General features: G+C 40.7%; 1 protein-coding gene across 8 annotated transcripts in view; it reads right to left on the reverse strand.

The window, feature by feature from the left end:
• MID1 (midline 1) overlaps positions 1–27,403 on the reverse strand; it is a 388,014-nt gene that overhangs the window by 172,125 nt on the left and 188,486 nt on the right. The window contains exon 1 of one of the 8 annotated variants that reach the window (XM_055106717.2): positions 2,627–6,208. The exons of 5 other annotated variants lie outside the window; for them this stretch is intronic. The gene's annotated coding sequence lies outside the window, so the exon portion shown is untranslated. Of the gene's footprint in view, positions 1–2,626; positions 6,209–27,403 lie in introns of those variants that run through there. 2 more of the 8 variants (XM_003811938.5, XM_003811942.5) reach the window with 2 other exon arrangements.

Here is a 27,403-nt window from a genome sequence, read left to right on the forward strand (position 1 = left end):
TGGGTGGCTTGCCATGTGGGGAGGATATATGCAGTTGCGGGAATGCCACAGGCAAACCTGTTGTTTTTGGCCAGGCTTCTAGAACAGGTGGCCATGCTTTTCCTTTTGCCTGGGAACAGAGCAAATTCCTTCTCAAGGAAGGTTCATAAAAGTTTCCCGTTTATGATCAGAGGGCAGAGACAGGTTGGCACATATTTTAAAATTACTTCCTGATCAAGGTGAATCAGATTTACACTTTTCTTTGGCCTAACTCAGCCGTGGCCTTAGGAACCCTCAAAGAATACTATCCTTCTACACCTGAAGTGGTGGCTTCAGGAGTGTTCCTTTTCTGCCAACCTGGCAGAAGCCCAAACCCCTCTGAATCTTATAGCTAGGCAAACAGCCTTCTAATTCTGCGGGCAATTTCTGGCTACCCAGAATTTCTGGCTATCAGTGGCAGGCAGGGGTCTCTTCTGGGCTGCCACACCAGTGTACAACATTTGTGCAGCCCTAGGGACAGATCACTCATCAGCAAAGAGATCCAATTTCATTGCTGAGCTGATGACACACAGGTCTGTTTGATAGTTAACCCTGTAAATCCAGCTGGAGCTGCCGGGCTGAGATGACAAATTGGCTGGTGAATTCGATTCACCCTGCCTGGATGCAACAGTCAGGTTTCCCCAAGAGAAACTCAAATAAAGTAGGGATTAACCCATGCCAATAACACCGCCATCTCATTTCTCCCTACATTCTTGTTCTGACTGCAGTGGAACAACATGTTAGATTCTGGAAACTGTCCTCGTTCTTTGGATGAACAATGATCCTGTTTCTCTCCTTCATCTCCTCCCCTGTTCCATCCCACCCTCTTTTCAAGTTCTGAACAGGCCAAAAAAATTAGTAGACATACATAGCTGTGAGGTGAAAAGTTGCCCATTCATTAAATAACTAAGGGGTTCACTATATGTGTACTTGTACCCCTAAAACTTCAATACTGGGCTGTTTTCCAACTTCACGTAAATGCCACAACAAACTAGGCATGGGAAAAACCATTCCAAGCTGGGGGAAGCAAACCTTAGGCATAAGGCACGGAGACTGCCATGGTTCCTGAGGAATTGTGTGGGAACAGGGATTCTGGAAATTGAGCTCAGACACCACCGAGGAGAGGACAGGTGGCTCTGCACAGGATCAAATAACTTCTTTGTTCCAGCTAAGGACCTTTGTCAAAAATGTTTTGCGTTCCTCTTTTTCCTTTTCAATCCTTTCCAATTACCCTTCTCCTTCCTTTTCCTCATCCCACTTTAGTAGACATTAACAGTATGAGGTTGGACTGTGAGTTTGCAGAACTTAAAGAAAACGAGCGTCCGCCCCACAGTCCCTACCAAGGCAAGGGCAATTCATTGCAAGCAGACGGCACTTGCTCCTCCGCAAGTGTTTTTCTGCACTCACTGAAACTTGTCAAGCCTGCTTGCTGAGCGAACAAGCGAGGGGGCAAGAAGGCGGAGGGTTTGCGCTGACCATTCGAAGGGGGCTCTGCTTCATCTCCCAAGGCTGTGGGAAAGGGACAGAAAGTTCGAAACCCCTCCCCTGCGCTCTTAAATGGAAAGCTCACTTCCCCCAAAGTGTGCAGGGTGGCGAGCACCCAACCCACTTAGAAGAAAAAGTGAAGAGCTTTTCCGGTTGCGATACAGATGCTAACTTTCCCACCCAGATTTATTCAGAGCTGGTAAAAGCAATAGCATTCCTCTTGAAATCCCTGCCCTTCCAGCCTATTGGCATGTTTTTCCAGCCTTGTTTTCTCCTTATATGAGTATTGTTCTTGATATTTAAATATTGACATAAAATTCTTCCATAACTTTGATTGAGTTGTAAATCACACCCTCTCCTTGGCTTCCTACATCCACTTTTTCTTTCCTTTTCTTGCTTAACAGCAAAGCTATAAACCTCTTCCTGGACTGATAAGGAATTTTATCATCATGCCCCAGAGCCACAGAAGAAGCTGTTGGTTTAGAATTCTTTTCAAAGACTCATTTAAGTAATCCCCCAGCCCTTTCTCCGCTCACTACTTTCAGGGCTGCCTTCTCACGTCCAGAAGCAATACAGTTTCCAAACTGCTAGAACAGAAAAACAAATTTGCATTTTTCTGGAAGGACTGTCTGTGCTCATTTCAAGCTGGTTCCGCCTTCTCCGCCAGAAACACAGTAAGTGCTCAGAATGCGAAACCAAAATGAGATAAGAGGCCCCGTGAAATTCTTTTTCAGGACATTCAGCTGTCTTTATTCTAGCCCAAAGCATAGGGTAGAGGCACTAAAAGCTCGAGATACATCCTGCACGATACATTCCAGCGGCCGCAAACTGGAATTGATTTACATATATTCTACAAACTGCTTGTAAGCCCTTTACAACGACTGCCTGACATCAACCACAATTAGAGGCAAAAGTGGGGGCGGGTGGCGAGGAACAGACCGGGGTGGCTCAGGTAAAATGTGCTTCTTTGGTTGTCTTAGGAAAATGCAGCCCCGTCTTTCCGCCAAACGCATCGACTATGGCCAGGCGCCTGCTAACCCAGCAAGCTCTCCGGAGTAACACGTCGCAGGGGTCCCGGGCGGCGCCCGCCCCCTCCGCCGCCAGCGCAACCGCCTGAGCTTACCTGCCTCATGTTTAGAATCCCATGACCCATCCGGCAGGGAGCGAGCTGCATCGGAGCCCGCGTCGCAGTCTTCAGAGCGGAAACACCGAACCCGACAGGAGCCCCCAAGACAAAAGCAACCCGGCGAAATCTACGGGCAGCAAAGAGCACGTTTTCGTCCTCTTTTTCTTTGATCTGTTGCTACACGCACTCTGCCCGAGACAATGTCAAGTTTCTCAACCTTTTCTCCCCCAGCCTATGAAAAGTCGGTCGCAGGGAAGCGAGGACCGCCTGGCTCTTATTTCAAATCAGTTCTCAGAGACGTTGTAGGTGGCTGGCTTGGGCCGCGGAGGAGCTTCGCCAATCAGAAGCAAGGGGGTGGGTCCTGGGAGCCAGAAAGGCTGCCTCCGCGAGGATTAGGGGCGCTTTCGGGATTCAAATGACTGGAAGCAGCTGGAAACAATGTCCAAAGCTCCAAAAGTAAAGGATGAGTTCTATTCTTATCTAACAGCGCTAGTTCTGCTAAAAGCTTAACTAGCTAAGGGCCTTAAATCCTTGCATTTTAAGAGCTCCCTAACAGCATTAAAACATTTGGAAGGTGCAAAATTATTTCAGCCAGAAAAGTTCAACACTCAGGACCCAAGGGTATTTTTAAAAGGATATCTTGCACTGAAGCCCTACTTTTGCAAAAGACTGGAAAGGAAACCAAATTGTTATGAGTAACACCTTAACTAAAACGAACAATCCAGAAAGGAGGGTGTTACCTACCTCATCTGCATATAGATTAACTGTATATTCAATTTAAGAAAAATAAATATTAATGGGAACGTGCACACAATTTTTTTGAAATGCAGCAAATGAACAAGAATCTTTACCTACTGAGGGCCCGAGGCATAATTTCAAATAACACTATTGTCATAGAACAATACACACTGACATCTTGTTCAGAAAAAAAAAATTTAGTGCATCCACCTTTCTCTATGGTTTGGCTTCCCTACAGGGTTGATCTGTTGAACTTATTAACAGGGACAAGCTGGACATCACCTTGGCAGGATTGCAGGAGAGCTGGAGAAGTAGTTGGCTTCTTAGAAACAAACTCAGACCAAAAAAAATTTCCAAAGTTTGCTTTCTTAACTCCATATAAGCAATAACTTTTTTCAACTCTTAGCCAACATGATTTTAATGTAAATCTACCTTCTGGATTTCAAGAAAGTGCAAGTTGAGCAAAGAGTACTTTGTGTAGAACTAATGGCATATTTTCCCCCAAGAAATGACCGCAATTTTGTGACGATAATTCAATAAAGATTTTAAATGTGTTGGTATCAGAGGAAAAAAAATTACTTAGCAAATAATGCATTGGTGGCTTCAGGAGTGTCAGCTGCATGGGTTCAATACATGTGAGCTCTGCCCAGTTCTGTGAAAATTTGGTGGTCCGATAACTGGGCCTGGAAGCCCATAATGCTAGCCCCCTGCCTGAGTAGCCTAAGGAGCCACCTAGTGACACAAACTGACTTCAGTCCACTTCTTGTACTTTTCCTTGAGAGCCCTTCATATGATGGAGTTCAGGATTTCTCAATCTCAGCACTATTGACATTTTGGGCAGGATAATTCTTTGTCGTGAGGGCTGTCCTGTGCACTGTAAGATGTGTAGCAGCATCCCTGGATTCTGCACACTAGATGCCAGTAGCACCCCCACAATCGTGATGACCAATAATGTCTCCAGACATTACCAAATATCTCCTGGGTGATGAAATCACGCTTTGAAAGGGTGGTTCTTAAACTTGAGGGCGCAAGGAAACCTCTGGGGAGATTGTTAAAAATGCAAATCTCCAGGCCCCTGCACCAAAATAATCTGATTCAGTAGGTTTGCTGAGGAGCCTGAGAATCAGCATTTTATCCCACTGACAAAGGACTCTGATTTACTTTGAGAAATATTGCGTCTATCCCTGCCCTAGGTATGCCCCAGCCACAGGACACAGGAAGCTACCCAGGGCTCCTGCCATTAAATACTGGAGCTTAATCCCATGGCACATCTGTTTATCACCTTCAGTAGAAGCTACAACTGCGTCTGCCTTCTGCTTTCATCACCTCAAAGGTAAATATGAGCTGGGATTTCCTCTCTCAAGGACTGAGCCCTTTTAATATTCCTTCCATTTTTATTCTCCTTTGACTCACTCACCAACTATCCAACAATCTCAAATGTCACCACTCATTCGTGATTTCCCCAAATGCCCCAAGAAAAATTAATCCCTTCCATCTTCTATGCCCTTAAAGCAAAATACCCTTATAAAAGAGGTTTCAGAGAGCCTATTTGCCCCTTCTGCCATGTGAGGACACAGCAACAAGGAGCCACTGATGAAGCAGAGAGCCCTCGCCAGACACCAAATCTGCTGGCACCTTGATCTTGGATTTACGTGCCTCCAGAACTACGAGAAATAATAATCTGTTGTTTATAAATGACCCAGTCTAAGGTACAGTATTTTGTTATAGCAGCCTGAACTAACACAGTGCCATAAAATATGCTGCCTCCATGTTTCAGAAAACCTCTAAAAAAAATGAAAGGTGGGGATACACAAAGTCTTTTTCATTTACAAATAAACAAATGGAAATGTTTAAAATTCTGAATGAAATAAATGGTCCTTTGGAGAATGTTCATTGAGTGAGGATTTGATCCACCTATTAGAAACAGTGAGGCCCGGTGAGGTGGCTCACGCCTGTAATCCTAGAACTTTTGAAGGCTGAGGAGGGCGGATGATCGCTTGAGCTCAGGAGTTTGAGACCAGCCTGGGCAACATGGTGAAACGCTGTCTCTACAAAAAAAAAAAAAAAAAAAATAGCTGGGCATGGTGATGTGTGCCTGTAGTCTCAGGTACTTGGGGAGCTAAGACAGGAGGATCACTTGAACCCAGGAGGTCGAGGCTGCAGTGAGCCTAGGTTGTGCCACTGCACTCCAGCCTGGGCGACAAATAAGACCCCGAAAAAAAAGAAAAAAAATAAAGAAAGGAAAGAAAGAAAGAAAAGAAAGAGAGAAAGAAAGAAGAAAGGAAGGAAGGAAGGAAGGAAGGAAGGAAGGAAGGAAGGAAGGGAAAAAGAAAAGAAAGGTGAAATGAGTAAAAGAGCTTGCTCTACCAAACGAACAGATGTTCTGTTCCCAAATCTGTGATTAAACATGTTTGCAAATATTAGCTGAAGGGATGTTGGAAGTTTTGAAAGCTCTTCTTCAAAAAAAGCAGCCTAGTCGATAATCTTGTTAGTTATGTGCGGGTTTGGTTATTAACAGACCTTGTAGCAAACCTAACATAGGTTCTGGGTGGATAGTCCTGGACAGGCAGCGCTACTCAGACATGGACAGGCATTGCTGTGGCGCCCTTGGACGATACCTAACAGTATTTGTGCCACCTCTCTCAGTGATCTCATAGATCAAAGAACATGGAGTGAATGTTTGTGTAAGTAAAAAATGGCTGAATATCAGCAATTTCACATAGGTTATTTTAATGTGTGTCAGGACACATCAAAAGTCAATGAAAATCAAGCTGAAGTTGTCTATGCAGCCACCTGGACAGTGCCCAGTACAAGTGCACAGACTTTGGGAGCTATGAAAAGAGCATGTTTATTCTCCCTCAGAGGTTTCAGAAATCCAGTTGTTTTATTATCGGGACAGAGGGAAATTTACGGAATACCGTGTTCGAAGTGATTAGTAAAGGTAATTTAAGTTGACAACAACATGAGTCCCCACTTAGAAAAAAAAATCTCATCTATAATTCTTATAGAAAGTCACAAAAAGAGAAAAAAGTTTCTACTTCCTGTGTACAGGTACTCCTTAAATTAGTTTCTTTCAGTTGGTTAAGGGAAACAATGTGGCATACCACAAGGATGGGCCAAATAAGACTTGGAGTCAGTTTTCTGTGCTGACTTGGTCACTAACTGGCTAATAGACCTCAGATAAGCCAGTTGATACCTCTAAGCCCAAGATTTCTCAGGGGACAATTGCACAGCTTGAATAAATTCATATATTGGGAAGTGTGCCCAGTGCAATTGCTATTGCTTGTTGTGTAAATGTGTTGGATGACCAACACTGGAAAGAAGGGAAAAAATCTATGTAGTCAGAAATGTACCCTAAGCTTGTTGTTTCCTCACTAGAAAATTAAGGAATCAAAGCAAATCATGTCATTTTTAATGTTAATTAAATCTTACTACTTAATAATTCTATGCTTTTAAAGGTGAAATATTTTAACAGCATCTAGTTTGTCTTAAGATTAAATATAGCAGATTCTTCATTATCTGCCCTTGAGTAATCTGGTAAATGGTTTATGCATGAATTTTTAAGATTTTTATTTTATTTCATTTAACTTTATTACTTTTTAAAAATTTTTTTGAAACAGGGTCTCACTCTGCTGCCTAGGCTGGAGTGCAGTGGCATAATCTCGGCTCACTGCACCCTCAACCGTCTGGACTCAAGTGATTCTCCCACCTCAGCCTCCTGAGTAGCTGGCACCACAGGTGCATGTCACCATGCCTGGCTAATTTTTTTTACTAATTTGTAGAGATGGGGGTCTTGCTATGTTGCCCAGGCTGGTCTTGAACTCCTGGGCTCAAGTGATCCTCCTGCTTCAGCCGCCAAAAACGGTTTATGCATGAATTTACCAAGGGCTTGTTATATCCTCCTCCTGTGGTCAAAATCTCCACTCCCAATTGAACTTTCTACTTCATTTCAATACAATAATATCATACTTCCCAAGAATAATTCTTCAATTTCTGTCATTTATTTTTTACTATAATTTTTTATTTAAATTTAAAGAGGAAAATTATTTAAATTAATTATTTTTTAAGTGATTGCCTGTATCAGTCAGGGCTCTCCAGAGAAACATAAAACAGGCTTATGTAACTATGGGGTCTGGCAAGTCTGACATCCATGGGGCAGGCTGGCAGGTGCGGACTCTGTAGACTTGAGGCAGAATTTCTCCTTCCTCAGGGAAACCTCGATTTTGCTGTAAAGGCTTTAACTAATGGGGTGTGGCCCACCTACATTATCAAGGATAATCTCCTTTACTGAAGTCAACTGATTGTAGATATTCACCATATATGTTCAATATACCTTCATGGCAACACCTTGATTAACATTTGGTTGAATAAGTGGGTACTACAGCCTAGCCAAGTTAACACATAAACCATCACAAGGCCCATGCCCAAACATTTGTATATCCATTGCAACAACAAGCACAGAGTATGTGGTCAGTCAATAAATGTTTACTGAGTTGTTGTGACTAATAATAATATTAATAATTTTAAAATCTCCATTAGTAGAAGGCCGTCTTCTTTATCAATAATGAAATTTTGCTAATCGATTTATTATGTACTTATCAACTGCAACGCTGGAAGTTAAGAACTCTATTTTACTTAATTTTGAGATTAAGTGATTTCTAGCTGACAGTTCTTTACCAAGTCATACTATCAATCAAATGTCAGAATATAATGCAATTGTTTTCATACCAAGGCTCAACATTTTTGCATCCCATGTACTCTTTCTTTGGAAACCACTCAAAGATGTGTTTTAGCAAAATGAGAGTGTTAAACTAAGAAAGATAAGTCAATGGGACCCAGAAAATAGAGGAACCAACATAAAAAGAAGTAAGGAAAGTCCAGGATAATAACTACATAATTATCATGCAGTTGTGTGCAGCATCTTAGAAAGGCCCCATCTAAATTGTAGCAGGAGGATGGAGGAGTCCTGGAGTTAGGACTCTGGGGGAAAAATGATACTATAGGTAACATTTGAGGGCAAATAGTTACACATAAATATAAGCAATATGTGAGGCTATTATTAACTCCAGGCAAAACAAAAGAATGCACAAAAAAAGGAAGCATTGTTATAGAACAGTCCTTAACTTGGCAGTGATTTCTGATATAGATATTATGGCAGAGACTACTGGTAGCCAATCCAGTATTCATCTTCCCTTTGCTTCTTTTCAACAGAACCTCAGTTTACTTGGGGCAGAAATGTGCCCAGCTGAAGAACATTTCCCAGCCCCCTTTGCAGGTATAGGTGATCATATGAAACTATTATTATTATTATTGTTATTATTATTATTATTATTAAAGACTAGGTCTCGCTGTGTTGCCCAGGCTGGAGTGCAGTGGCTAGTCACAGGCACACTCATATTGCACTACAGCCTCAAACTCCTGGGCTCGAGCCATCCTCCTGCCTCAGCCTCCCAAGTAGCTGGGACTACAAGCTCACACCACCATGTCTGGTAGGCCTATGAAATTTTAATAGAAGCTGCTATGTGCTATGTAGGGCTTTTGGGAAAGCTATTTAAAGGGAACACACACTGTTTGCTCTTTGCCCTTCCTGGATTTCTCCACCAGGAATGGTTGCAATGTCTGAGGGACTGGGGCCTTTCTGTAACAATGACGAGGACAGAACACCTAGTAAAGCTGGATAACAGAAAAGATAGAAGGATCTTGGATTTCTGATGACATCTTGGAGCCTCCAAATGAGCCCTAAGCTTCATGTTCTATGAAAAAATAAATTGCTAATTTGTTTGAGCCAATGTTTTGGGATCTGTGTTACTAGGTGAACATAATTCCTGACACCATTATATTGGAAGAATGTGGTATTGGGATGAGGAGGGCTAATTCCTTTTTGATCCTATGTAGAATGTTAAGAATAATATCCAAAATTCATAAACCAGGAAAGAGCAGTAAAGGCATATTATGGGAAATATGGAGATACATAGCAGAGGAGATATTTGCCAGTTGAAAGTGATTGTCCCTAGGGTGGAGTGGGATGGGACAGGGATTAATGTTTTTCATTAAGAGTCTTTCATACATTTGTATGTTGAACATGTATTACTTTGATAAAATTAAAATTAGTTTAAAATAAACAAAAAGATACTCTCTGGTTATTAAATCAATTTCTTGTCTTTAAAGTCACTTCCTATGAACTAGCAGTGTTTTATTATCATCTGGCCCATAGATGACCAGAGTCGTGGTAGAGCTTCAGAGAAATTATATGCCTAATGGTCCATTCTGAAACCCAAGTGTAATGTGATCACGTCATACACATATGACCTGATTGGCATTTCCTGTTTCCACCATTTCAGCTTTAATTTGTTCAAGGCTTATGATAGTTTTGCCACATGTAACCACAGATACATATAGACGGTTCTGATCCAAATTGTTTTGGACATTCTTTTAGATCTCCAGGAATGAATATTCTATATCCAAGACACCTTAATAATTCATTAGAGTAATCGAAAACCACCTTTTGTTCTTATTCCTAATTGGTATCATTCTTGATTTAAATCCATTTTTTGTGGGTTTTTGTATGACTAGGAATAGCTGGTTACTGTCCTTCATATTTAACCATTTTACTTCTTATTCTTTTATCTCACTTTCCTTATATACGAGAAAGATTAGTCCCTCAAACCTTTAATATTTTAATGCACAAAGCTGATATTTAAATTAGTCTTAGAGATTAAAAATATTAACTTTTATGAATCAGATCTCTTTTTTTGTATGTTAGAAACAAGCAAATCAGGCTGGATCATTGATAAGCATGTGGACATAAGGAGGTGAATAAAAATTTTAATCAAAAGAAGCTTTGAACAGGATTTGCGCTCCTTGCTTACAAAAAGTCAATGCTTTATCTTTTAGATTGGTACTTAAATGAACAGAAAGATTGCCAGGATGGTTGTGTTATTTCTGATTGGTGAAAATCCTCTCCCACTTCACACATACCTGGATCTAAGATGGTAGTAAAGATAAAAACTACTTAGGAATCATGGTTTATGTGTCACTTTCCTTTGTTACACACAGATCATGGTGTGTTTTTTTTTTTTAACATTTTTAATGGCCAAGGAAATAATATTTACCCTTATTTCCTTATAACTAGGTAACTTGTCATAAGTTTTTTTTTTCTGTTGAGAACCACTTATGAAAATCAACACATACTGAGATAGGCTTTCTTATATTATTCCCCTGATGCGAAATAAACATATTTAGTCATGGCAAGAAAAAAATGCAAACATGGGTATCAGTGCCTCAGCTTTTCCCATATTTATTCAAGAAATCTAAATGTCTGAGAAACTACATTCAAATGAGGCTTCATTTTATTTCTCCTTTGAATTATTAATTTACAAAAGGAAGGGCTTATATTGCCTGTCTACATTATCTTATAAATAGCAATGCTATTTAATATTATTTTAATGTGAATGATTTAAATAGTATCATACAATGAACAAAATAACTATTCTTTTTCATAGCATTATTTAAGTTGTACCACAGTGCCCTAGTGATATTTGTCCTAAACTATATCTGTGTGGAAAAAAAAGATAATTTTGTTATGGTCATCTTTAGAAACCAGCCAATTCGCAAATAGGTGGACTTTTCTTCAACTGGGCAAATTAATTTAGCCCAATTAAGGGAATTTAAAACCAGCTGATACACCACACACTGAGAGGTCTAATGAGATAAAAATACGAGTACCTACATTACAGAGATGCACAATACAATATAATATGATATAATATAACCCACCAGGAGGTATTTGTGCTGAATTAAAAGGCAGGCAATTGAAAAACTCTCGTATCTATCATGGACCAGTTATACATCAGTCCCTTTTTGGACATGCAGGAAGTGTACAGTTGGTATATGGGACATCGGAATCCATCTCTCAAACTCGAGAACCCATACTCTTTCCAGCATGTGGTGCTGGCACCCTAGTTCAGATGCAGGTCCCCTTTGGAATGAGGCTCAAAATGCAGTATGCCCATGACTCATCACAAACACTCCTTCACCTCCTGTGCCTCAATGGGGGTGATGGGATTTACCACTTAGATGGTTCTAAAATCCCCAACCACAATCTACCTCCAAAAGTCTCTCATATTGCACCTTCAAGATGAGTCAGGAATTTGCCATTACATTTGGAAGCAAACTGAAGCACTTTAATGATTTTTTTTTTTTTAGACAGTCTTGCTCTGTCATCCAGGCTGTTGTGCAGTGGCGTGATCTCAGCTCACTGCAACCTCTGCTTCCTGAGTTCAAGCTATTCTCCAGCCTCAGCCACTCTAGTGGCTGGGATTACAGGTGAGTGCCACCATGCCTGGCTATTTTTTTTTTCTTTTTTAGTAGAAACAGGGTCTCGCCATATTGGCCAGGCTGGTCTCAAACTCCTGGCCTCAAGTGATCCACCAGTCTTGGCCTCCCAAAGTGCTGGGATTACAGGCGTGAGCCACTAAGCCTGGCCAGCACTGTAATGATTTTTAATCACCTTAAATGGTTCTCCAAATTTGGGCTGTGTTCATCCAATCAACCAGAGGTAGGAAAAAACAATGCATTTGTCTGTTAAGGGAGTAGCCCTCATGGAAAAAGATGTTGGTATTGTGCTATGCAGAGGAGGATTTGGATTTTAGGGCTCTTTGTCTAGGACTGTGAATGAGGTTTTCCTTTTCCATTCAGAATTGCTGAATGATGTTCCTAGTGGAATACGTTTGTGTGATTCATTTCCACAGTTAGGAATGCAGCCTTAGAGCACTTTTCTTTATTCGGAGCTAATTGGTGCATCAATGTTCTAGCCATCGATTTCATTAGCAACATATAGATAGATATCTGTACATCTCTATGAATTGATTTTCATCACTCCCAGGGAATCCAAAGATCTCAAGCATAGAGACAAGTGCTTCATATAAGAAAAAGAATCGGAGAGACTCTCATGCCTTAACCATATGCTAACAAAGATGGTATACCTTCTTTATGCCAGAACGGTCATAGGTATTCAGTAAGTATTTATGGACTACAGCTATAACACCCTGAACACGCCTGATCATGTCAGTAAGTATTTATTGGGTGTCTACTATGTGCCAGGCATTGTTCTAGGTGTTGACGATACAGACAGGTACAAATAGGTTAAGTGCTGCTGTCATGAGCATACCTTCTAGTGAAGGGAGATAGACAAACACATCAACAAATAAGTAGAAAGTAGGTCTGATGGTGATAGGAGCTATTGTATGTGGGGTAAGGAGTGTCAATAGGATGAGGAGTTTCTATATTTTATAGGGTGATATTTTAGCAAAGTCCTAAGGAAGTGAGGAAGCAAGACTTTCAACTACAGTGATGGATGGGAGCAGAGTTACCCAGGCAGAGGAAACAGTGATTGCAGAAGCTGTGAGGCCAGGGTGAACTCAACCAATGCAGGAAGCCTATGTAGGTTGGAGCAGAGGGAGGAAGCACTACAGTAGTAGGAGCTGAAGTCTCAGGAATGTGTCTGAGGGTGTATGTGTGCGGGGGGGGGGGGGGGGCAGTGGTTGTGGGTGGGTGTTGGTGAGGCAGTGTTTGCAGATCCTGTAGGGTCTAGTAGATCACTAGAAGGATCTTGGGTTTTCCTTAGAGTGAGATGGGAAGGTTTCAGAGCTCAGGAGTAACAATATCCAATTGATATTATAGAGCTCAGTCTGACTGCTAGACAGAGAGCAGCCTGCAAGGCAGGAGATGTTAAGAGATGATGGTGGATTGGGACGGGGGTGGCACTGGAAGTGGGGTGACTTGGGGAGTTCCTGGATAGATTTTGATAGTACAATGAGTGTGGCTTGCTGATGGACTGTATGTGTCAGATAAAGAGCAGAAATGAGGTTTCCAGGTTGTTTCCTGGGACAGCTGGGAGAATGAAGTCACTATTTACTTAGATGGGGACAACTGCAGAAGGAGCAGTTGATAGGAGGGACCACAACCTTGCTTCAGTGTCCTGTGGGAGGGGCAGTCTGGAGGCTTTGTAAAATCATCCAGATAACAAGAAGGTCCAGGGATATTTGGATCATGCCCAAAAGTTTATACTATACATGGAAAAAATGGAACATAAATACTTAATTTATTATTCCCAATCAATGCAGTATAGCACTGTGGCTGGCAGCACTGATGCTGGAAACAGCCTTAGTCCAAATATCAATCCTGTCACTTAATAGTTGTGATAAGTTGGCCCATCTGCTTAATATCCCTCAAAGTTATTGTGAGAATTGAGGTGATTTGTTTAAAAATAATAATATTATTTAATATTTATTGAATGCTTATTAGAAGCCAGACACTGTTGTGAGCACATTTAATCTTCCTTCACCCTATGAGAAAAGGTACTAATATTATCCCCATTTTCCAGAGGAGAAAACTGAGGCACAGAGAGGCAAAGTAACTTGCCAAAGTCACACAGCTAGGAGGCCATAGATACTAGTTTGTGCACTCAGGCTGACCAGTTCCTGAAAACATGCCCTTAACCATAGAACTATGAGGAGAACACAGCACATAGTAAATACTCAAAAATAGTAGCTTGTATTATGATCAGGTAACTCATAAAACAAAAACGTCAAAGAGTCAGTTGTATGTTTATATGACTCCACTTGTAATCATTGCATGACTCAGTTTCCATCGTGCATTGCTTTCTCCAGCTCTATTTTGGGTACGTAGCCCATATTCTTCCTTCCTTGATATGATGAAGTCTTTGCTGAGAAAATCAGAACAAAATATTTATCATTTGAAAGTTCGCCTTAAAAATGCCCAAGGCACAGGAATCCTTAAGAGTCATAAAATCCATCACAACCATGGAGACTTTTTTTCTGTCATTAATGTCATTTAGGACTGTAACATATTTACCTACGTCCCAGATACCGAACAGGAAGCAATTGTTCAGACACACTTCTAAGTAGCTCCAGGGCAGGCAACAATGTCTGACATTAGCTCTCCATATTTGTCTTTCCTTTGAATCATGGAGCTCACCCTTCAGCCCCAAAGTGCTTTCAGATGGGACCTTACTGAGCGTCTGCACCTTATTTCTTTCAATTACGCTTGCATTGTCTGGCCTAATGAGTTTCCAAAGCTAGTTTTCATTTTATTTAGGGCATGTTTTCAGATGTGTTAAATTAATTGGTGCTAAATAAAAGATAACCTGACCCCTGAAGCTTCTAGCAAATACATTCCATTACCAAATGTACTATTCTAACCCTCATATGTCTAAAAAAACAAACGTAAATGAGCTGTGCTGTACCTGTTTCTTCTTGTTGTGTATCTTGGGCAAGTCACTTAAACTCTCTGAGCTACAGTTCCCTTATTTGTACAATGGAACCATTAGTTGCTTTGGCTGCCCATTGAAATCACCTGGAAGAGATTTAAAAGCTACGGGTGCCTGAGTCCCACCCCCAGAAAGTCTGATTTAATTGACCTGGGCTGGGCCTTGGAGCAGAGAGTTTTTAAAAGCTACCTTAGGGAATTTTGATGAGTAGCCAAGGTTGAGAACCACAGGTCTAGATCAGTGGTTCTCAAATTGGACTGGGCATCAGAATCCCCTAGAGGGCTTGTTAAAACACAGGTTACAGGGCCCCACCCCAGAGTTTCTGATTCAGCAGTCTGGGGTGGGGCCTAGAAATTTGCATTTCTGACAAGTTCCCAGGTAGGGCCGATGCTGTTGATTTTGGAAATGCTTCTGTATATCAGGGGTTGGCAAACTCAGGTACTCCAGCCCAAGCCTGCCCACCACCTGTTTTTGTATGGTCCATGAGTTAAGAATTTTTTTTTAACATTTTCAAATAGTTGAAAGAATCAAAAGAATTATATTTCATGACATATGAAAAGTATGTGAAATTAAAATTTCAGTGCCCATAGATAAAGTTTTATTGGAATGCAGCCATGCCCATTCAGTCTACCATTAAACCAAGTGTGGGACCTCATGTAACTGCACAGGTTGTATGCCCAAGAAGCTGGCCCTGACTGACATTGACTAATTTAAGCTCCAAGCTTGATGTGTTTACCTCCTGAAGGGGATCAGAATATGCCAACCCCAAATATGCCTCTTTGGCATAATAATTATTTTGAGCTAAAGTCAAATGAAAATCAACAGCTGTCGGAAGAGTTCTCTGCCCTCCCTCTATCTGCCTAAAAGCAGAACATACATTTCCCTTTGAAGAAGGTGCCCCCTGTACCAGAGAGAGAAGAGTGACTTTTATCATAGAAGATGGGGAGTTGATACCAAGAAGAGTTTGTATAAATAGACCTTAGTCCTTATTGTTCATTAGTTCCCCTATATATTTCCTAGTCATTTTCCCATAATTTATTATCCCTTGAAGACCAAACCCTCTTTCCTTTGTTGAAAGGGTATGTTAAAAGCCCCTGAGTCTAGCTGCTTCTTTGTGTTTTGCTCCTTTTGTGTGAACTCTTGGGTATGTACTTTTTCTTCTTTTTTTGAGACAAGGTCTCTCTCTGTTGCCCAGGCTAGAGTGCAGTGATGTGATTATGGCTCACTGCAGCCTCAATCAACCTCCCAGGCCCAAGCAATCCTCCTACCTCAGCCTCCAGAGTAGCTGAGACTACAGGTGCACACCACCATGCCTGGCTAATTTTTACATTTTTTTTGTAGAGGCGGGGTCTCCCTATGCTGCTCAGGCTGGTCTCAAACTCCTGGGCTCAGGCAATCCTCCCGCCTTGGCCTCCCAAAGTGCTGGAATTACAGGCTAGAGCTTCCAAACACAGCCTTGTACATGTAAATATTGATTAAAATTGTGTGCCTTTTCTCCAGTTAATCTATCTTTTGTTAGTTTCGTTTGCAGGCCCCCAGGGATTGAACAGAAGAAGGTAGATGAAAAGATTTCCTCCCCCAATACTCGTTGCCTAAGAAATGTGAGACATTGTTATTTGTAGGCTCTTCACCTCACTGTTAGTCATCCCCCATTTCCCCTTCCCCTACAGCCCACATCACATGACATAACTGCACGAAAGGCCACTCCATTAGACAGAGAGAGAGTCTCTTGGAAACAGGATGACTTAAGTCAGATGACCTCACAATAGAAGGATTGTGGGTTATTACAAGACCCTGTGCCCTTTCTGGTAACAAATATCCATGAAAGGACCATCAAAGATGCATATAGAGCAAAAATTGCACAATAATACCTACTGTGTATGCTAAAAGAAAACGCCAAGAAAAAAATGATAGGCACGCTGTGGGCAGGAAGAACAGGATGGTTGATATTTATTTCTAAATATCTGAAACCCAAAGTTATTCCATGGTATTTTAATAAAAGTCCCATATGTAAGAATCTTTTGGTAATAAAGATATGAAAACACATTTTACTGGAAATAAGCATATAAGTTGTAAAGTTTTTAAAAAGCCCCTTCTCCTGAACCATGCCTCTAGTTAAATTTAAATCCAAGTAATATCATCCAGTTAACTAATATCGTTTTATCTCTGATTCTCTGGAAAGATGTGTATCCTTCCTGGTAACTATTCCCTTAACAAAGAGGTTGCTATGGATACATTTTTTTTTTTTTTTAAATTGAGTGCTGGCATTTTAAAGCCTATGCAATTTAGTGCACTATATCTGGCCAGAGGGTTATACTAATTTAAGTGCCTGTCTTTAATGCTAGCAATTTTTATCTTAATACACTTGCTTCATGCATTTGACGTGCCGTGTTCAAGAGCGTAAGAGATGGTGTGGGTGTTCTTTAAGGAAAAGCAAGTAAGACGAATATCGTACAACCCACCTAACTGCAATTGAATCAGTGGATGCTTCACTCGCCTGGAATTCGTCTGTTCTTGGTGTGTTTAATAATGAGTCATGCGATACATTTGCAAGGCAATGGGGCCACCTCCCAGGGCCTGGGGCCACGTTATGATTTTCTGCGCCTGAGTCCCCCGTCTTTGTTCAGACAGGTTGCTAATGCATCCCGCGAAGCTGACCTAATGCTACTTCAGTGGGTCTATTTTTCTTCTGTGGCTCAGCTCGAATGTGATATTCAGGAAGTCGACTGTCAGGCATGCAAATTGAGAGAAAAATATGCCACATTAAATCATGATGGTTTAATAAGGTATTACTCATGGGCAAATGGCTTCTGGTACTCTCCTTAGTAGGGGCAAGTTGAAAAGCATAACCTGCCCCAGAGAAGAGATCTAGCAATTTCATTGTCATTCCATCTTTGTCAAGGCATTTGGTGAAATATGCTCCAGTTGACATACTATAGCTGCCAGTATTCTACCTGAAAATATAAACCAACATGTATCCTACTTTAGTCACCAATATTAAGAATCTTTACCATTATGATTACACTTGAGGTGAAATACCAAACATTTCAAATGCTTCTAATGATAGTTCCACTCTATGAATATGATACCACTTAGGAATGTTTCATGGTATCTCAAGAATTCCTTTTCAGAGCAAAAGGAAATCTTTACATTTCCATCTTTTACTGCAAATAGAAATTAATAAAATAAGTATTCATTTTCCTTGCAACTCAATTGATTTTTCTGTAATCTGTAGAAAATGAGCATGTTTTCTATATGCCTTCTATAAGAATGCATACATTTAAATTATACCTTTTCCAATCAGACATGGAATTTTACTAAGAAAAAAAAGAATAAGTCTAGAATGAAAGAACTGTCATGCTGAAATTCTCCAGGTCATTTACACATTGATTACTTTGTCTGCTGCAAAACTATTAATTTAGTATTTGCCATGGCTTTAGAACTTAAGTTCTTTACATAGTAACTTACTTTCATAAATATGGAAGTATAATAATTAGGGTGGTGTATGTAACAATAACATAAAAACACTTATTTTTGACAGGCTGGTCATTGTCTGTCACAGTCATGTCTTCACTCGTGAAGATTGAAAGCAATGTCACATGAAGAAACTGGTTTCATTCTTCAGTTAACAATTTAAATCAGTGCTTAGTTGTCCCAGACTACAAAATATATTAGAGGCAACAAAACCATTTTTAATCCTTCTTACCTAACTATAGATATTCCATTTAATTTTGGATTTGCTTTGTTAGATAAAGAGAGAGAAAGGAGAACGGCAAAGATTTAAAAACATAAAACAGAGGGAACAGCATGAAAGCAACTATAAAATGCTGGCAAAATCTGGAAGAATAGAAACCATGTGGAAGTAAGTATTGTGGAATAAAGATTTAAAACCCTTCAGAAATGTTCTTTGAAAATCCAGCAACACAGAGGGGAAAAATGAAGAAAAATTAGCCAGTGCCAGTAAGAAAGCACTTTCTCTTTCCACCCTGACCAATTTTCTTTTATTTAAAAGAAACAGAACAAGATTAAGAGTTTAAAAATAGAGAGGAGGGCAAAACAGTAATCTGTAGTTTTTTTCTTCTTTCAGCTGTTCCTCTTTAACTATAATTAATCATCTTCTCCAAACAGCAGACCACCAGGGAACTGCATTGAGGAAGGAAAATTCAAAGCAATGGAAACAAAATCAGTCCTTACAGGTTTCACCGTTGGGATTTGGACCCGGAGTGAAAAGAGGATAATGGTCTCAGAGCAACCTCTGGTGGCTGAATGTCAAAAGCTCAAGAAGTCAGAGGCCACCTTACTAGTGTTCTCTTGACCTCCACTCTCCACGGTCTTAAGATTTTGTGCAAAGGAAGTTACTATTTAAATGACTTCAAGGCACTAGTTCAGAATTGATTAGGTTGGAATTGAAGTGAATTCATCAGTTTCAAGGGCAATCACAGATGGACTATGGATTTGATGCTGACAAACTGGGCCATTCCAACAATGGGGATATATATATACCAGTGGTGACTGACACCTGAAATTCTAATTTTTAAGCAATCTGAATATTTTGATTCTTAAAACACTGTGTGTGTGTGTGTGTGTGTGTGTGTGTGTGCATGTGTGCACAGAGATCTGTCCATCAGAAGCATTTGGGGTGCATTTTCTTGTCACAGCTTTCCCAGCTGTACAACATCTGTTTAGGACAGAGGCCTATACATTCCATCTGGTATGTTCCCCATTGAACCATCTCATCTGGGAAGTTTCCAAGGGGCCCTTTTCAAAATCTTGAGTCTTATAATCTAACTTGTATCAAACATCATGTCCAAAAGAGTGCTGCAATCTTCAGCTCCCTTTCTATGAGCATATCACATTTACACATCAGGTTAGAATGTTTTATTCAAAAACAGATATTCTGTGTTCACCAAAAAAAAACTTGAAGGTTTCAAACGCAGTGAGGGTAAGTTTGTGAATACTCAAACACATATTTTAAATTGGTTTCAATAGGAGTCTGCTTTATGTATTTTTTTTTTTAGTAATTAACCAGCAGTTCTCTGGGCCTGCCAGAGGTGATGGAATTTTGTTAGGACCACATGGACCCTACAAAAGATCTATGGTATCAGGAGTTCAAGACCAGCCTGACCAACATGGTGAAACCCCATCTCTACTAAAAATACAAAAATTAGCCAGGCATGGTGGTGCACGCCTGTAATCCCAGCTACTCAGGAAGCTGAGGCAGGACAATCGCTTGAACCCAGGAGGCGGAGGTTGGAGTGAGCCGAGATTGCACCACTGTACTCCAGCCTGGGTGACAGAGCAAGACTCCATCTAAAAAAAGAAAGAAAGAAAGAAAGAAAGAAAGAAAGACCTATGATAACTTGTGTGTACAATGTTGAATTTATAGAGCCCACTTCTTATTCACAAGGAAGTATCCTGGTTCAATCAAATATCAACATTAGAATGATCTGGGCTCCTAATTAATGCCTGAAAAAGAGACAGCAGCTATTTGGAAGTACAAGGAATTAATAGTAATGTACAGATGAACTTCTTAGTCTGGACAAATGTGCCACCATTAGGTAAGATGTTCATAACAGGGGAGGCTGGGGGAAAGGCATGCAGGAACTCTCTGTACTACCTTTGCAACTTTCTGTAAATCTTAAAATGTTCCAAAATCAAGAGTTTCTTTTTAAAAAAAAGTACAGAGAGTAATATCGGCAAATACACTCGGGAAGTGGGAAAAGATGGACAAAGTTCTCTGGCAGAAGAAAAGTTTAATAACAGTAGGATATTGGCCTTGTCATCCAAGATGGCCGAATAGGAACAGCTCCAGTCTGCAGCTCCCAGCATATTCCAACTGAGGTACCAGGTTCATCTCACTGGGGCTTGTCAGACAGTGGGTGCAGCCCACAGAGCAGGGCAGGGCGTTGCCTCACCTGGGAAGCACAAGGGGTTGGGGAATTCCCTTTCCTAGCAAAGGGAAGCCATGACAGACAGCAACTGGAAAATCGGGACACTCCCACCCTAATACTGTGCTTTTCCAATGGCCTTAGCAAACGGCACACCAGGAGATTATATCCTGCACATGGCTCGGAGGGTCCCACACCCACAGAGCCTGGCTCACTGCTAGCACAGCAATCTGAGATCAAACTGCAAGGTGGCAGCGAGGTGGAGGGAGGGGCGTCCGCCATTGCTGAGGCTTGAGAAGGTGAACAAAGCTGCCAGGAAGCTCAAACTGGGTGGAGCCCACTGCAGCTCAAGGAGGCCTGCCTGCCTCTGTAGACTCCACCTCTGGGGTCAGGGCATAGCTGAACAAAAGGCAGCAGAAACTTCTGCAGACTTAAATGTCCCTGTCTGACAGCTTTGAAGAGAGTAGTGCTTCTCCCAGCATGGAGTTTGAGATCTGAGAACAGACAGACTGCCTCCTCAAGTGGGTCCCTGACCCCCAAGTAGCCTAACTGGGAGACACATCCCAGTAGGGGCCAACTGACACCTCATACAGCTGGGTGCCCCTCTGAGATGAAGCTTCCAGAGGAAGGATCAGATAGCAAAATTTGCTGTTCTGCAATATTTGCTGTTCTGCAGCCTCTGCTGGTGATACCCAGGCAAACAGGGCCTGGAGTGGACCTCCAGCAAACTCCAGCAGACCTGCAGCTGAGGGTCATGACTGTTAGAAGGAAAACTAACAAAGAGAAAGGACATTCACACCAAAACCCCATCTGTACATCACCATCATCAAAGACCAAAGGTAGATAAAACCACAAAGATGGGGAGAAACCAGAGCAGAAAAGCTGAAAATTCTAAAAACCAGCACACGTCTTCTCCTCCAAAGGAACGCAGCTCCTTGCCAGCAATGGAACAAAGCTGGACAGAGAATGACTTTGACGAGTTGAGAGAAGAAGGCTTCAGATGATCAGTAATAACAAACTTCTCCGAGCTAAAGGAGGATGTTTGAACCCATCGCAAAGAAGCTAAAAACCTTGCAAAAAGATGAGATGAATGGCTAACTAGAATAAACAGTGTAGAGAAGTCCTTAAATGACCTGATTGAGCTGAAAACCATGGCACGAGAACTAAGTGATGCATGCACAAGCTTCAGTAGCCAATTTGATCAAGTGGAAGAAAGGGTATCAGTGATTGAAGATCAAATGAGTGAAATGAAGCGAAAAGAGAACTTTAGAGAAAAAAGAGTAAAAAGAAATGAACAAAGCCTCCAAGAATTATGGCACTATGTGAAAAGACCAAATCTACGTCTGATTGGTGTGCCTGAAAGTGACGGGGAGAATGGACCCAAGTTGGAAAACACTCTTCAGGATATTATCCAGGAGAACCTCCCCAACCTAGTGAGGCAGGCCAACATTCAAATTCAGGAAATACAGAGAATGCCACAAAGATACTCCTTGAGAAGAGCAATTCCAAGACACATAATTGTCAGATTCACCAAGGTCGAAATGAAGGAAGAAAATGTTAAGGGCAGCCAGAGAGAAAGGTCGGGTTACCCACAAAGGGAAGCCCATCAGACTAACAGCTGATCTCTCGGCAGAAACTCTACAAGCCAGAAGGGAGTGAGGGCCAATATTCAACATTCTTGAAGAAAAGAATTTTCAACCCAGAATTTCATATCCAGCCAAACTAAGCTTCATAAGTGAAGGAGAAATAAAATCCTTTACAGACAAGCAAATGCTGAGAGATTTTGTCACCACCAGGCCTGCCTTACAAGAGCTCCTGAAGGAAGCACTAAACATGGAGAGGAACAACAGGTACCAGCCACAGCAAAAACATGCCAAATTGTAAAGACCATCAGTGCTAGGAAGAAACTGCATCAACTAACGAGCAAAATAACCAGCTAATATCATTATGACAGGATCAAATTCACACATAACAATATTAACTTTAAATGTAAATGGGCTAAATGCTCCAATTAAAAGACACAGACTGGCAAATTGGATAAAGAGTCAAGACCCATCAGTGTGCTGTATTCAGGAGACCCATCTCACGTGCAGAGACACACATAGGCTCAAAATAAAGGGATGGAGGAAGACCTACCAAGCAAATGGGGGGAAAAAAAGCAGGGGTTGCAATCCTAGTCTCTGATAAAACAGACTTTAAACCAACAAAGATCAAAAGAGACAAAGAAGGCCATTACATAATGGTAAAGGGATCAATTCAACAAGCAGAGCTAACTGTCCTAAATATATATGCACCCAATACAGGAGCACCCAGATTCATAAAGCAAGTCCTTAGAGACCTACAAAGAGACTTAGACTCCCACACAATAATAATGGGAGACATTAACACCTCACTGTCAACATTAGACAGATCAACAAGACAGAAAGTTAACAAGGATATCCAGGAATTGAACTCAGCTCTGCACCAAGCGGACCTAATAGACATCTACAGAACTCTCCACCCCAAATCAACAGAATATACATTCTTCTTAGCACCACACCACACTTATTCCAAAATTGACCACATAGTTGGAAGTAAAGCACTCCTCAGCAAATGTAAAAGAACAGAAATTATAACAAACTGTCTCTCAGACCACAGTGCAATCAAACTAGAACTCAGGATTAAGAAACTCACTCAAAACCACTCAACTGCATGGAAACTGAACAACCTGCTCCTGAATGACTACTGGGTACATAACGAAATGAAGGCAGAAATAAAGATGTTCTTTGAAACCAATGAGAACAAAGACACAACATACCAGAATCTCTGGGACACATTTAAGCAGTGTGTAGAGGGAAATTTATAGCACTAAATGCCCACAAGAGAAAGCAGGAAAGATCTAAAATTGACACCCCAACATCACAATTAAAAGAACTAGAGAAGCAAGAGCAAACACATTCAAAAGCTAGCAGAAGGCAAGAAATAACTAAGATCAGAGCAGAACTGAAGGAGATAGAGACACAAAAAAACTCTTCAAAAAATCAATGAATCCAGGAGCTGGTTTTTTGAAAAGATCAACAAAATTGATAGACTGCTAGCAAGATTAATAAAGAAGAAAAGAGAGAAGAATCAAATAGACACAATAAAAAATGATAAAGGGGATATCATCACCGATCCCACAGAAATACAAACAACCATCAGAGAATACTATAAATACCTCTACACAAATAAACTAGAAAATCTAGAAGAAATGGATAAATTCCTGGACACATACATCCTCCCAAGACTAAACCAGGAAGAAGTTGAATCCCTGAATAGACCAATGACAGGTTCTGAAATTGAGGCAATAAGTAGCCTACCAACCAAAAAAGTCAAGGACCAGACAGATTCACAGTCAAATTCTACCAGAGGTACAAAGAGGAGCTAGTACCATTCCTTCTGAAATTATTCCAATCAATAGAAAAAGAAGGAATCCTCCCTAGTTCATTTTATAAGGCCAACATCATCCTGATACCAAAGCCTGGCAGAGACACAACAAAAAAAGAGAATTTTAGACCAATATCCCTGATGAACATTGATGCAAAAATCCTCAATAAAATACTGGCAAACCAAATCCAGCAGCACATCAAAACGTTTATCCACCGCGATCAAGTTGGCTTCATCCCTGGGATGCAAGGCTGGTTCAACATACACAAATCAGTAAACGTAATCCATCATATAAACAGAACCAAAGACAAAAACCACATGATTATCTCAATAGTTGCAGAAAAGGCCTTCGACAAAATTCAACAGCCCTTCATGCTAAAAACTCTCAATAAACTAGGTATTGATGGAATGTATCTCAAAATAGTAAGAGCTATATATGACAAACTTACAGCCAATATCATACCGAATGGGCAAAAACTGGAAGCATTCCCTTTGAAAACTGGCACAAGACAGGGATGCCCTCTCTCACCACTCCTATTCAACACAGTGTTGGAAGTTCTGGCCAGGGCAATCAGGCAGGAGAAAGAAATAAAGGGTATTCAATTAGGAAAAGAGGAAGTCAAATTGTCCCTCTTTGCAGATGACATGACTGTATATTTAGAAAATCCCATCGTCTCAGCCCAAAATCTCCTTAAGCTGATAAGCAACTTCAGCAAAGTCTCAGGATACAAAATCAATGTGCAAAAATCACAAGCATTCCTACACAGCAATAACAGACAGAGAGCCAAATCATGAGTGAACTCCCATTCACAATTGCTTCAAAGAGAATAAAATACCTAGGAATCCAACTTACAAGGGATGTGAAGGACCTCTTCAAGGAGAACTACAAACCACTGCTCAACGAAATAAAAGAGGACACAAACAAATGGAAGAACATTCCATGCTCATGGGTAGGAAGAATCAATATTGTGAAAATGGCCGTACTACCCAAGGTAATTTATAGATTCAATGCCATCCCCATCAAGCTATCAATGACTTTCTTCACAGAATTGGAAAAAACTACTTTAAAGTTCATATGGAACCAAAAATGAGCCCACATTGCTAAAACAATCCTAAGCCAAAAGAACAAAGCTGGAGGCATCACGCTACCTGACTTCAAACTATACTACAAGTTTACAGTAACCAAAACAGCATGATACTGGTACCAAAACAGAGATATAGACCAATGGAACAGAACAGAGCCCTCAGAAATAATACCACACATCTACAACCATCTGATCTTTGACAAACCTGACAAAAACAAGAAATGGGGAAAAGATTCCCTATTTAATAAATGGTGTTGGGAAAACTGGCTAGCCATATGTAGAAAGCTGAAACTGGATACCTTCCTTACATCTTATACAAAAATTAATTCAAGATGGATTAAAGACTTAAATGTAAGACCTAAAACCATAAAAACCCTAGAAGAAAACCTAGGCAATACCATTCAGAACGTAGGCATGGGCAGGGACTTCATGTCTAAAACACCAAAAGCAATGGCAACAAAAGCCAAAATTGACAAATGGGATCTAATTAAACTAAAGAGCTTCTGCACAGCAAAAGAAACTACCATCAGAGTGAACAGGCAACCTACGGAATGGGAGAAAATTTTTACAATCTACCCATCTGACAAAGGACTAATATCCAGAATCTACAAAGAACTTAAACAAATTTACAAGAAAAAATCAAACAGCCCCATCAAAAAGTGGGCAAAGGATATGAACAGACACTTCTCAAAAGAAGACATTTATGCAGCCAACAGACACATGAAAAAATGCTCATCATCACTGGCCATCAGAGAAATGCAAATCAAAACCACAATGAGATACCATCTCACACCAGTTACAATGGCGATCATTAAAAAGTCAGGAAACAACAGGTGCTGGAGAGCATGTGGAGAAATAGGAACGGTTGGTGGGACTGTCAACTAGTTCAACCATTGTGGAAGTCAGTGTGGCGATTCCTCAGGGATCTACAACTAGAAATACCATTTGACCCAGCCATCCCATTACTGGGTATATACCCAAAGGACTATAAATCATGCTGCTATAAAGACACATGCACACGTATGTGTATTGTGGCACTATTCACAATAGCAAAGACTTGGAACCAACCCAAATGTGCAACAATGATAGACTGGATTAAGAACATGTGGCACATATACACCATGGAATACTATGCAGCCATAAAAAATGATGAGTTCATGTCCTTTGTAGGGACAAGGATGAAACTGGAAACCATCATTCTGAGCAAACTATCACAAGGACAGAAAACCAAACACCATATGTTCTCACTCATAGGTGGGAATTGAACAATGAGAACACTTGGACACAGGGTGGGGAACATCACACACCGGGGCCTGTTGTGGGGTTGGGGGAGGGAGGAGGGATAGCATTAGGAGATATACCTTATGTAAATAATGAGTTAATGGGTGCAGCACACCAACCTGGCACGTGTATACATATGTAACAAACCTGCACGTTGTGCACACGTACCCTAGAACTTAAAGTATAATAATAATAATAATAAAACAGTAGGTTATTAATCACTGTTGTTTGTTATGTACCAGGCACTTAACTACACACCTTAACTACAGAAACTAAATTAAATTGTGCCCTTTAAATGCATTGATAAAGGAATATTATTACCTGCTCTCATTTAAAAAAAGAACCAATTCATAAGAAAAAAAAATCCAGAAGTGTGGTGCTTAAATTTCAGTAGGAGACCTTCATTCCTCCTTCCTCTCAGCCATCTCCCTATTTTATCCATCCCTAGGATCTTCGGCCCCTCCAAACCCTGTCTTTATTGGTTCCCACCACGACATTTCTTTTTCATTATTCATATGTTTGAGTATCAGAATAAATATTCTGATACTCAAATATTTGAATTTTGAGATCATTACAGGTATTACTTTTTCATATGAAAAAGCAAGGGGCAGTTGATGTGCTGATGGCAACACAAGAATCCTAGTTAGAACAGACCTCAGTCTGGCCATGAAGTTCCATTGTGAATTCTCTGGACTTGATCAGTTCTTTAGCACTTTTCAAGCAACCTAATTAGTATCTCAGCTATTCTTAGCTCCAGAACAGGGTCCAAAGTTCCCATGATGACAGTCATGTGGCAAAATTTCCAAGTGTGACACAAAAACGTTACTCCTTTTCAAACTCAGAAAGTGTAAGAAGCACAGATTACAAGCAGAAAGAGTATGTATCCAAAGCCCAGTTTCCTTTTAAACCTCTCTTGTCTTCTTTTTAATTCCACTGGGACTTTTATTGATCCTGTTCTTTCTTGCATTTGCTGCTTTGTCATTGCCATGATTGAAGTCAGACATCTTTTGAACTTCTTCCTAAATGTTGTGGGTGCGACAGCATGGCACTTTGTTCTCAAGCTTTTCTACCATAGTGGTAAGTACAG

Source organism: Pan paniscus, chromosome X, assembly GCF_029289425.2.
Source record: "Pan paniscus chromosome X, NHGRI_mPanPan1-v2.0_pri, whole genome shotgun sequence".
NCBI classification, from domain to species: Eukaryota; Metazoa; Chordata; class Mammalia; order Primates; family Hominidae; genus Pan; species Pan paniscus.